Consider the following 13,809-nt stretch of genomic DNA (forward strand, 5'->3'; position numbering starts at 1 on the left):
ATATAAAGTCAATCAAACAGCATGAGCTCTAAGTTGTCACTCTACTTCAGTTACTATTACTTCAGAAATTTCAGGTATGTGGCTTCTAATTTCCTCTATGACTATGTCTCCTGGACTTGTTCTGGGTGAGTTATAAGCAAGCAAAATTAAACAGTATAAGCACTAAGCTGTCACTTTACTTCAGTTACTATCATTTCAGAAATTTCAGATGTGTAACTTCAAATTTATTTTGTGTCTATGTCTTCTGGACTTGTACTGAATGGACTGGAGATTGAGACTGAAGCCTGCTCCTTTGTCCTGACATTTTCGTATGATCTCCAGATCAGTGGGTGCTGAGTCCTGGGTGTTTGCTGCATGGGCTGCCAGTCCCCAGTACAGGGGATTGAGCTAGGCACCTGGGTTCCTCCAGCACAAGGTTCCCGAGGAGGCAGAGAGGCACAGGGCAGCTGCTCACTGATGTTCCCCTCATAGCAGTGGCTCCGCAAGGGCATGGCTTCCTCTCTTCCAGGCCCACAGTGGCTGGCCCTTTGGGAGCAGGGTTGTTTCTTTCTAATGAATTGACCATTACATCTCTGAGGTTCTGAAATGGCCAGAAGATCATCGAAAGCTACTAGTTTAGGCTCCTGCTTGAAACCAACAACTTCAGAAAAAAGCAGACCTTCATTCAGGATCAATGTGATCACAAATTTATAAGTGAATTACCATCACAAATAATATCAGTGACAGTAAAACAATGTAACAGGTACCTAAAAGGGATGTGCACTATTTTTAAGACAGAACAAGTATGCACATATAAATATATACATTATTTATTACATGTATATATGCATGTTATATATATTACATGTATTCTTTTATAAGTGGTAGATAGCATCAATTTTTTGATAAAATTATTTTTTAAATTACATTGAACTTAAAGAACAGACTGTGTACAACACACTGATTCTTTTTTTTTTTTTTTTTTTTTTTTGGTACTCAGGACCTCCCAGGCAGGCACTGTGCCACTGTTATCTCCCCTTCCCAACACACTGATTTTAAAAGTATTTATTCAAAAGAATTTAGATTTCAGGGAGAAATTACAGGATCTCACAGTTTGAACTACATTTTGTGAAATAAACTGTCTGTGGACATTCTATTGATTTTTTTTTTCTTTTGTGCTACTAGGGATTGAACCCGGGGTATTTGCACTAAGCCATATGTGCAGCCCTTTTTATTTTTTTATTTTGAAACAAAGTCTCACTAAATCTCTGCCCGGCCTGGGCTTGATCTCGTGGTTCTCTTGCCTCAGACTCCCACAGTGTAAGAATCACAGGTGTGCATCACTGAGCCGGATTCATTTTACCAATTTTGTGCAAATGTAGTTTCCCATAATAAAATATGGTCATATATAAGAGAAGGTAACACCCTTTTTATTGGACATGACTGAGGGATCTGCTGCTCAAAATAGTGGAATTTTCCAGTTAACTAGGGCTTTCCTTTCTAATAAATATTTAGTTAAAATTCTACCTCATGAATCTTTGTTAAATAATATTAAAATTTGGTCTTTTAAACATAATTTAATTCCTTATTTGTGATACCATTTGATTCATAAAAATATTTTAAATATTTTTAAAGCATTGAAGCCATTGTTTGAAACGTCACTGAGTCTATGTTTTTAAGCCCCAGTCTTTCGAGTCATCTGAGGTTTATAATGTTATTTAGCCTGTTCTCCCAGCTAACCTCTTTTTCCTATGTTTTGCTGCCATTAGATTTACTTCCAGAGGCCACCACCCCTTTCCCGGAGGCTGTCATTCTCCCTTGGTGTTTTAGTCCTTTTGGGGCAGCCAATAGCTATGAATGGGCAGTACATAAAAAACGCACTGATGCACACTTCTGGAGGCTGGGAAGTCCAAGACCAAGACCCTGACATCAAGCGGGGCCTTTCTGCCACATCCTCACATGGCAGAGAGGCAAAGAGAAGAGATGGCACATACCTCTCTGTAACAGAACTGTTTCCACTTCCCAAAGTAGAGCCCTGGTGGCTTATTCCAAGGTCCACCTTTTAGTACTAGGCAACTTCTACCTGAAAAGGGCTGCATTGTACCTTTGAAAGGATGTTGCTTCAGGGTAGAGATTAAGAGATAATAAGACTGTTACGGCCTGGATCCAGGTGTCCTCCCAAAACCCATGCACTCAAAGGTGGGGCTTTCCAGTGGTACCTCAACCGAGGGTGTGTGGCTATAGATTAAAAGTGTGTGATAATTGGATTAGTCCATTGATAGCTTTTGCTTTGTTCTGAGTACGGGTGGTGGAAAGCCCCACCCTGGATGTGGATGGCACCATTAGGTTTGTGGTCAGCATGGAATATACAGGAAAAGGAAAGAAGGAAAGCAGGCTGGATGCTTTCTCCTGTCCGCATCGCCATATCTGCCTTGGAGCCAACTGATTGTGAACTGAAACCTCTACTAACTGTGAGATAAAATAGGTCTTCCTTCCTTTGAGTATCGCATTTTGTCTCAGCAGTCAAAACCAATCAAAACAAAGACTTCCCTCAATTATACAAAATTCTGACATAATTTCAATAGAACATCTTCAAACGTGTTGACAGCAGGAAGCAGAGTAGGGCTGTATCTGACCTGTCCTCCTTTTTCTCCCCAAACACTGGGCCCTCAGAGAAGAACCCACAGAATCCAAGAGTTGGTTAACTGCACCAGAACAAAATCCTTTTCAATTTTTAAAGTGTCACTTAAATACTTTATGAATTTCTATAATATATGAAAAACAAGAGGAAAGAAAGACATTTAAATAAATTTCACATCAAAGAATCTTTAATACCATATTTCTTTATGAAAAGAAGCAAAACTTTCCCCATATTCCAGTATTTTTCTGTGGATTTATTTTTTGTTTGTCTGTTTATTCTCGACATATGTGTGTGTTCTTCAGTCGAGAATTTCTTTGGATTCTTGTCAGTAATTTAGAGAAGCCAGTCTACTCAAGTCAGTATTTATCATCCATGAGGCAAGGTCCACTGAGATTTTAGTAGGGGACTAGTCTTAACAAGCTAATATTTTCTATTTTTAACTTCTCCGTATGATTTTTTGAAAGTAGTCTTTTAGCTCTTAACATAGAATAATAAAAATAATTTTGGAGAATGAGTCTGCAAACTTGGAAATTGCTGTGACAGCTAATGAAAAAATATCTTTGAAAATGTATTATTCTTTGACGTACAAAGAAATTTTAAATAGGGACCTATAATGTTCTATATTATTCTAGGCACTAATGAATAGCAATGAACAAAACAAATCTGTCCCTAGAAAGTTTATATTCTAGTAGGGACAAACAACAGCTTTATTAGAATTATTTTAATACATTATCATCAACACCATCATGAAATAGAGAAGTTTTATTTATTTGTGTTGTGCCAAACATTTGGATAGGGAGCATACAAAATTTGAAGATTAAGATTTGAGTTTGCTATTGCTGATTCTCCACCATATAAAACCTTGATATATTCACAAATGAGCCATTTTATCTTACCAAAGATAACTCCTTGCTTATAAATAATGGATAAAGGTAATTGTTAATTCAGAAGAATGTTATAAATATTTTTAAAAGATAAATACATTTTAAAGTATTATACAATAGTACACTTACATAGTCTTACCACTGTAACTATGGCAGGTTTTCTATAGAGAAGCACAATATACTTTCCTAGCTTTGGCTAATTTAGTGTATCCCTTTTTTCTCAATACATTGCAAAAAAGAAAAAAGTAAATAAATTGGAAATAGAAATGTCTACTCTTCCAGATAATATGAACTGTGTTCATGTTACAACATTTAGCATGCATACTCATGAACTGGTCAAGGTTTTGCCAAGAAGAGAGTAAAGGACAGCTATTCACAGTTCTCCATTGTTCTGATTACAAGCTTATACATTGGGATGATTTATTTGCTTTTCAAGTCAAAATTTCAAGCATCATTATTTGTCTTCTATCAACAACTCATCCTTAGACCAATGTCTGCATACCGATCTCTTATATTTCATATAATTTCTAGTCCTAGACAACATTATTCAACCTTATACTATTCTTTAAAGTGGTAGAGATGGATGTTTAAAAATGTATTTATAATCGCTTTTTGGCCTTTTGGCTAAGATCAAGTATAAAAATGTTTTTATATTTACTTGTTCCTCAGAATTATTTTGCCCTTTAAAGAGTCTCGCTCCATAAGTACAGTGTAGTTTCCCTAAAAATGTTTGTCCATTGAAAATTATATCACATGGGGCTGGGGATTTAGCTCAGTGGCATAAGCGCCTGCCTTGCAAGAGTGCAGTCACAGTCGTGAGTTCGATCCCTGGTACCAAAAAAGACAAAAAAAAAAATTGAAAATTATATCACATACTATTTTGTCCATGTATATTTTACATTTCATAAGTCAATCAGATTCTAGGAGAACTATCAGAGTTAATATAGACTTAAACCACATGAGAATGCAGGTGGCAGAAAGGGGGTGAACTTTAAACAGGGCATTTGTTGTTTCACATTTTTATTCAAGAAGCATTTTATTAATGTTGGGCATGTATTAGGGTCTATAGAGACAGAAGTAACCTAATTCACATTTTCAGATCTAGAAAGCAGGTTTTCCTTTAGTAATCATCAAATGTAACACTTCTTAAAAATAGCCAAGGACTACCAAAAAGCCAATACAAAGGCTGCTACTTGATACAAAGAAGCATAACAAAAGATTGATCAAAATTAATGAAAAATCAGAAGATAGCACAAAGGATATAGAAAACTGTTCAGAGAAATAATGCCAAAATTGATGGAAAAATAAGATACTTCCATGATAAAGAACACCTGAAGAAATTTGTGAACACCAAGCAAACACTACAAAACATTCTGAAGGAGCTGGGCATGGTGGTGCATGCCTGTAATCCCAGCACTCAGGAGGCCAAGGCAGGAGGATCGTTGCAAGTTCAAGACCATCCTGAGCTACAAAGTGAGCCCAAGACGAGCCTGAACTGCATAGCAAGACAAAAAAAAAAAAAGAAAGAAAGAAATTCTGAAGGATATTCTGGAAAAAGACAATAAGAACAATTCCATGAGTCCCCAATACAATGACTCCACCAGGCAAGGCAAGCAATTATAAAGAGGGAGAAATAAAGGAATCAATAATAGGAAAATAATACAAGGGTGATTCAGAACATCCCAGACCAATGCTGTGGGTCTGTCCCTCAACCCAGCAAGCCTGGGACACCCAAGACCACCACCACTGTGGGCCTCTTCCTTGATCTGGAATGTCTGAAACACCCTGGACCATCACTGCAGGCCCTCCCCTTTAGGAACCTCTCTACCTTCCCCCTGCAGTACCCCTCTGCAGTACCCCTCTGCAGTACTGTGGTTGATCTTTGGCTCCAACCACTTCTTCCAGCACCTTGGACTACAGCAGATTACCGTGCTGGCTCAATGGGAGACTCAGGAACCCCTCACCCAAACAGAAGACCTCAGCAGGCTCCAGTCAGTGTGGTGAATTTACCCCTAAAATAGAGGTCTGCAGTGGGTAAATAGGAGCAGAAGTGAAGCTCCCTCCAACTGTAAGACCTTGCCAAACCTGGCAAGAGAGTGGGTAATAGGTTGAGGAGTGCACCAATAAGGCCTCCCCCAACCTGGAGAAAATTAAAAGAGCTTATAAGACACCCAGTGACATAGTAGGGCCTCAGCTAACACAAACACTATAGACAGGGAGATCTGTTGACCTGCAATAACCTGAATACATAGCAACAGCAGAAACTAAGAGTTGAGCTACATCAATACTTCTAGACTAGTTAGCCCAGGAAGAATATAAGACTCGTGCATCAGGTTCTGCAGGAGGAATTCAAGTGACTGACTTTCTTCTTCATTGTGGTACCCAAAACTTGAACAAACATCAACCACACAGTAGGACCCTAAAATTCACACTACAGACAATTGACACTGTTGGGATTCAGAAAACAAATATTTCCCCAAAAAATGAAAATGACAAAATGAAAAGGTAAAACGCAATCTCAAACATCTAGTCCCTCAGGAGCAAGTACAGGTGACACTGAAATAGAGGATTTTAGAAGTCATATCCCAGAAATCTCTAAAAAGATAGCAATGAAATAAACAAATCCACAAAGCCATAGAGGAAATCAAATTAGAAATAGTTACCTATGTATAGACAGAAATGAAACCTTAGTAAAGGAGTTACTCAGCACAGCCAGAGAAGAAATACATTTAAAAAAAAAAATAGAGGAACACAGGAAATTGATTGAAACCTTGAATGAACAATATAGAAAACAAGTAGAATCTATGAAACAAATACAAAAAGATATCCAAGAAACAAAACATTCTATTGCAAGCTGGAAAAACCATTTAAATGAAACAGGGGATAGAATTTCAGGATCACAGTTAATGATCATGAAAGAGGAGAACTTTTTAAAACAACAAATCAGCATGAAAGGACAATACAGCAGCTTCAGGACAATGGCAAGAGAAACAATAATAAGACTACCAGGCATCATTTAAGACACAAGAGTCTATGCAAATGACATAGGTAAATTATTCACAGAAAATAATAGAAGAACATTTTCCAAACATGGGGAAAAATCAGATATACAGATAAGTGAAGCATATGGAATGCCAAACAGTCACAATCAACATAAATCCACACGCAGACATATAATAGTTAGAATCACAGACATACAATATAAAAACAGACTACTAAAAGCTGTTAGAGAAAAGACACAACTCACCTATCAAGGAGAGCCCATCAGAATCACAGCAGACTTTTCAGCCCAATCACTCAAGTTAAGGTAAGCTTAGAGTGCAGTATTCCATCTACGGCCATACCACCCTGAACGCGCCCGATCTTGTCTGATCTTGGAAGCTAAGCAGGGTTGGGCCTGGTTAGTACTTGGATGGGAGAGTGCAGTATTCCAAGCCCTGAAAGAAAACAACTTTCAACCCAGACTGATGTACCAGAAAAACTTTCTTTCAAATTTAATGGAGAAATAAGATACCTCCATGACAAAGAACAACTCAAGAAATTCATGTCCATCAAACCAATCCTAGAAAGAGTAGTGAAAGTCATACTAGATAGAGAAAAAATGATCACAATCTCCAGAAAAACAACAGAAAAACACCACCAGGCAGGGCAAGCAATTAAACAAGGGGGAAAAGCAGAAAACAAACAACAGGAACATAACACGACAAACATAAGCCAGCACATATCAGTTATATCCATAAATGTAAATGGCCTCAATTCGCCTATCAAGAGAAATAGCTTGACAGAATGGATCAAGAAACGGATCCAATAATATGCTGTGTACAAGAAACACATATGATCCAAAAGGAAACTCATAGATTAAAAGTCAAAGGATGGAAAACAATATTCCATGCAACAGGAACCCAGAAAAAAGCAGGGGTAACTATTCTATTTGCAGACAATGTGAACTTCAAACCTAAAATGATTAAAAGAGATAAAGAAGGTCACTACATACTCTTTAGTGGAAAAATTCAAGAGGAAGAACTAACAATTATAAATATATATGTACCAAATACAGGAGCACCCAACTATATGAGATAGATACTAATGGACATGAAAAACCAAGTACACAAGAACACAATTATAACAAGGGACCTTAACAGTCCATGTCCACTGGAAGAATAGCCTCTTTAATAAATGTTGTTGGAAAAATTGGCTCTCCAAATGCCAAAGACTGAACCTACATCCATGCCTATCATCATGCACAAAACTAAAGTCTAGGTAGATCAAAGACCTAAACATAAAACAGAAACACTAAATCTACTGGAAGACAAGGTAGGTAGAATCTTGGAGACATAGGGGTAGGCAGAGAATTCATGAACAAAACACAAACCACATGGGAAATACTTCAAACAATCAACAAGTGGGATCACATCTTATTAAAAAGATTTGCACTTCAAAAGAAATCACCAACAAAGTGAAAAGAAAACTCAAAGACTGGGTAAGAATCTTAGCCAACAGCCTCTCAGATAAGGGACTTATATCCAGAGTATAAAGTATAAAGAGTTAAAAAACATCAAGCCCTCCAAATTCAAAGACCCTTTTCAAAAATGGGCATCTAAGATGAACACATTTCACAGATGAAGATATATAAATGGTAAATAAATATATGAATAAATGTTCACCATCCCTGGTCATTTGATAAATGCAAATTAAAGTGGCACTGAGATTTCATCTCACTCAGGAAAGAATGGTTGACATCAAGCAAACAACTCATAACAAATGTTGGCAAGGCTATGGGGGAAAAGGAACACTTCTCCACTGCTGGTGAGAGTGTAGACTGGTGAAGCCACTACAGAAATCAACAAGATTCATCAACAAACTAGGAATAGAGGTTCTATTCAAGCCAGCTATTCTCCTCCTGGGTATTTTCCCCACAAGTTTGAAATGATCATGCCACAGTGACATATGGACCCATGTTTATAGCAGCACAATTTGTAATAGCTAAATCTTGGAAACAACCAAAATGCAGAGTGGATGAAAAAAGATGTGGTACTTTTATATAATGGAATAATATTCAGCTATGAAAAGGATGGTCTTGAGGCCTTTATAGGTAAATGGAGGCAACTTGAGACCATCCTCATAAGTGAAATAGATGTCTCACCTTTGTAAATATCACATTGTATCTCTACTGTAAAAAATTATAAAAACTGAAAGAATAAAAAGATCCAAAATACATAACAGATATTGTAAAAATGAAAGGGAAGGAAAGTGCTCTAAAGGACATAACTATATGGATGTTTAAGCGGGTAGGATATATGACCGTACTACTGAGTTTCCATTAGATCATTGAACAGAATGGTTGGCACTGTAAATGTTTGAGTGTGTACTTTTTACTCTGTGATTTTGTAACTTGAACAACTTTCTAGGAGGACAATATGTAACTTATCAACTAGTACTTTCTTAATGTTAATGTTTTTCTTTGAAATACTATATTACTTCTATCTTTTTTTGGTTTTCTTTTTTTTCTTTAAATAAATAAAAAAATTTTTTTAAAAGGATAATTCAACACATATCAGTAATAGCTATCAATATAAATGGTCTCAGTTGGTCACTCAAGAGAAACAGATTGGCAGACTGGATCAGTAAACAAGATGCAGTATTATGCTGCCTACGAAAAACACATTTGCCAGGCATGATGGTGCATGCCTATAATCCTAGCACTCAGGAAGCTGAGTCAGGAGGATTGACATGAGTTCAAGGCCAACCTTGTGAATTTAAAGCCAGCCTAGACTACACAGCTACAACCTGTCTCAAAAAAAAATTAGCTAATAAAAGATAGTTTTAGACTGAAAATCAGAGGATTAAAATTATACTCCACGACACAGGAACTCAGAGAAAAGCAGGGGAAAGACAGCTCAGAAGAGGTCACTACATACTTGTTAAGGGAACAATCCAAGAAGAGGTAACAATCATAAATATATATGCACAAAATACCAGGGCACCCAACTATGTAAAACAAACATTATCGAACATGGAAAATCAAATAAGCACTAACAGACAGATCGGCTGGACAAAAAATGAACAAAGAAATACCAGAGCTGAACCAAACTTTTGAACAAATAGACCTATAGAATATCTACAGTGTTTCACCAACAACAGGATACACATTCTTTTCAGATGCACTTAGATTGATTTTCAAAATAGATCACATAAGAACATCAAGTAAATACAAAAAAATTGAAGTCCCATACATATTATGAGATCATAGTGCAATGAAATTATAAAATAATGGCAAATATGTGCACAAAAACTGCATAAACACATGGAAATTAAGTGACATCCTCTTCAATAACTGATGGATCACTGATGAAATTTAAGAAGAAATTAGACAGATTCTACAATTAAACAGTAATGCAAATATAACTTACTGAAACTCACGGGACACAATGAAAGCAGTCTTATAAGGGAAATTTATAATTCTCACATCAGATAAACAAAGAAAAAGGGCCAGGGATTTAGCTCAGTAGTGTAAGTGCCTGCATGGTGAGCACAAGATGTGATTTCAATCCCAGTACAAAAAAAAGAAGAAGAAGAAGAAAAGAAAGAAAAACAAAGCAAGGATACTTTGTATTTAAATGAGTTAAGATTTGAAAAGCCAAAAAGAACAAAATTATAGGAAGACCTTCGAAAATCTTTAACTTGTATGAGGAGCTTATGCATCTCATCTTTTTTATTAACTGACAACGTTTTGTGATTATGTTCTCTGTAAGGTTTGAGTGTGGGGCCGGGGACTTAGCTCAGTGGCTCAAATGCTTACCTGCTAAGCACAAAGTTGTGAGTTCAGTCCCTAAAACCAAATAAATAAATAAAAATAAAGCATGAATGTGGGAGCAATGTCAATTTGCAGCACAGTTATATGATAGAAATGTGCTTGTATTGTTTGCCAGTAAAAACACAGAAAGGAGAATATTCAGAGGATATTTTAGGAGATAAAATCGTTAAAATTTGGGATGGAGTGGCATCCTAGAGCAAATGGTATCAAAAAGAACTGGTTTGTGAATTGCATAAATAGAAGGCATTTGAAGAGAACAGTTTGGGTGGCAGTGGAAGGGAAATCACGGGTTCGGTGTAGTGTGGGTTGAATTTGAGATTCTGCCACTGGACGCAGCGTCAGTTGCCCGAAGGATCAGCAGATCACTCGTGAGTCTTGGAACTGTGAGTGCGAATCAGATCTCATAAAAAACGCACACTGGGGCTGGGGATTTAGCTCAGCGGCATAAGCACCTGCCTTGCGAGCAGGCAGTCGTGAGTTCGATCCCCGGTACCAATAAAAAAGACAAAAATAAATGCACACTGAAAGTAGCAACAAGCCCTCGGCACAAACTTTGAAGAATCCTAAACTAAAACTGGATGAAAGAGAATGAGCCTCGTAACTCATACCAATTGGGAGAGGTCAGAAAGGAAGGCAGAAAACAAGATGTCACCACAAACAGTAAGAGAAGGGGCAGCATAAGGTGAAGACACTGGTCAAGTGTCTAGAGTTACTGAGAAATCAAGGAAGGCGTACACTTGGCAGCACTGAGGTCGTGGATAACCTTGGCCGGTCAAGTACCGTCCTGTGCTGGTAACTCCAAACAGAAAGCCCCTGTCCAGTTTTTCCCAACAATGGTGACATGTCTCCAGTGACCTGTTAAATGCGTACAAGGCTTCTCAAGCTCCTGGTTTTTGACCTGACACTTACTTCTCTAGCAAATACGTACTGTGCACTCAATGATGCCCTGGAATTGTGGCAAACAATCAGTCAACTCTCAGATAAGGGCAGGCTTTCTGTTTAATGTGATTATAGAAAGTGCTCTTTTTCTATAAGTCCAGCATCAAGCAAGCTCAGAAAGAAAGACAGGAGCAGAGTATTCAGGTAAGTTTCCAGATCAAACTAGTCTCCAGAGCCTGGAGAAAGCTGAAAAATTAGCCCATGGAGACAATCCTAGAACTGCCAAGGGTGTATCTCTAAGTGCCCAGAAGTGAAACCCAGGGAATAAATGATGCCTGAGAACTTCTGTTATCTTTACATAGACCATCTAAAATTTATATATACTGTACAAAATATGAATATATATAAACCACAGTGGTGGTGCACACCTGCAATTCCAGCACTTGGGAGGCTGAGGCAGGAAAATATCAAGCTCAAATTCCTCCTGGGCAACTTAGCAAGACTCTTTCTGATGGTATGGCATGGTGAAAAGGCCCTGGTTTTAATTCTCAGTACAAAAAAAAAAGGTGATGAGTTATGTAACGTAATTTAGGACTGGGGATTTGGCTCAGCAGCATAAGCGCCTGCCTGGCAAGCATGAGGTCATGAATGCAACCCCTGGTACCACGAATATATAAATAAATAAGGTATGTTGTTGGCCAGATACGGTGGTGCATGCTTATAATCCCTTCTCTTGGGAAGTAGACACAGAAGGACTGCAGTGAATTTGAAGCCAGCCTAGATTACATAGTGAGATCCTATCTAAACAAATAAATAGTTTCAAGACAAAGTGTAATTATGAATGATTGAAATTTAATGCATTGTCCTAAAAGGTTGAAAAATTTTCTAGAAGTGGTTGTTGTTTTAATCTGATTTGACAATACTAGAAATCAAAATTGTTTTTTTTTGTTTGTTTGTTTTTTGTTTTTGTATTTTTACTGGTACCAAGGATCAAACTCGTGACTGCCTACTTGCAAGGCAGGCACTTATGCCCCTGAGCTAAATCCCCAGCCCCGAAATCAAAATTGTTAAAGAGTAGTTTAAATATTTATCCTAAGCTTTAACCATGTCATATACCATGGCATTTAACTTTTGAAATAAAAGAATATGCATAGAAAATAATTTGCCAGATGTACCAAATGTAACATTAATGTTCTAAAAGCTGATACTCAGGCCATCATGAGACTAAAATGGAAATAAGTGCACATTCTAGAACTTAATATTGATAGGATTAGATACTTGTAATCATAGCCATGCAGTTACCAATCCTGCATTTCTTTTTGTTGCTTTCCTTTGTACAAAGCTAAAACATTTTCTGTTAATTTCCTAGTTCATTCAAAATTAACGAATGCATTTCTATAGATAGTTATCATTAAGGCAAACGAAAACTTTTAAAAGCTTCGTTTTGTTTTGTTTTTGTAGCTGCTACTTTTGTGTCTTCTAAGTGATGAATTAAATTACAAAAGGACAAAAATATCAATGCATATTGTTAATTCCTGGGAAAGTGACCTTGTGAAACCACTAGGGCTAATAGAAAGTGCCAAGTGGGGAAAAAACTCATGAACAGTAAAAGTCTGCTGTAACACACTAATGGATCTTTAGCAAAGTTTCTATGCTGCCAAATCTACTGAAAGGCAAATACCTGCTGAGTGCCAGCTCCAGGCATAGGCATGCCAGGCCCGGTCACTCCATGGTGGACATCATAGCCAGTGAAGGAGACAGACACTCTTGTGTAAGAGTTTGGCTGGCCTTTGTTCCTAGCCCCTGGGACAGAGCCTCAAAGCTCTTAGAACTTCGTGAGTGCCAGCAGTGTCTTGGCTATTGATTGAGATGGATTCTTCTGACCACATCTAAGTTTATGCTAACAAGATGACCCACGGTGAGGTCCTAGGACTGGGGCCAGCCATGCTAGAAAGACTGAATATATGGTTAAAAGGATTTGGGCTTTAAGCCATGATAACCATCCAAACTTCCCAATCTATAAGGAAAGGGAGAGGGCCTTAGAGATCGAGTTAACCAGGTGGCCAATGATTCAAACAGCCATGTCTAGGTGAAGAAATTCCAATAGAAACTCCAGACACCTTGGCTCACATAAGCATTTGGATTAGTGACACACAATGACTGCTGCGTCAGGACCTGAAGGACCGGGAAAGTTTGTGTTGAAGATCATCTCAGATCTCAGCCTGTCTGTCTCTTCATTTGACTAGGTCTGCTTCTCACTTATTGCTTAATAGAATTGTCATCCTAAATATATGGTGTTCTGGAACTCTGTGAGTAGCCCTAAGAAATTAAAAACCTACAGAGACAGGGCGATTCCTTGAGTTTGTAGAGAGATGGTTAGGAGGGAAGGCAGCTAGGACCTAGAGCTTCATCTGGTGTGCAGAGGATGAGGGCTGTGCCCTCAGCTTGTGCCATCCGGCTGAATGCTAGGCATTTCCTAGCAGAATCACTCTGCACATATGCTGTAATTGTAGAAAAGCTGAAGCACCATGCAGGAAATGCATGAGAAAGGCAGGCACTGAGATGGTACAGACAAGCCAGGCGAACAACCCAGCCCTTCCTGGAAGTTTCGA

At 37.9% G+C, this 13,809-nt stretch overlaps 1 non-coding gene across 1 annotated transcript; it reads right to left on the minus strand.

Annotated features, from left to right (window-relative positions):
* Window positions 1-537: 537 nt before the first annotated feature.
* Window positions 538-674, minus strand: LOC111753740 (small nucleolar RNA SNORA2/SNORA34 family). The gene has a single exon (XR_002788535.1). It is a non-coding gene; the product is annotated as a small nucleolar RNA SNORA2/SNORA34 family (small nucleolar RNA).
* Between the last annotated feature and the right edge of the window lie 13,135 nt (window positions 675-13,809).

The sequence above is a fragment of the Cavia porcellus genome, unplaced genomic scaffold (genome assembly GCF_034190915.1).
Source record: "Cavia porcellus strain 051 isolate PalLab524CR breed Dunkin Hartley unplaced genomic scaffold, mCavPor4.1 scaffold_21, whole genome shotgun sequence".
Classification (NCBI taxonomy): domain Eukaryota; kingdom Metazoa; phylum Chordata; class Mammalia; order Rodentia; family Caviidae; genus Cavia; species Cavia porcellus.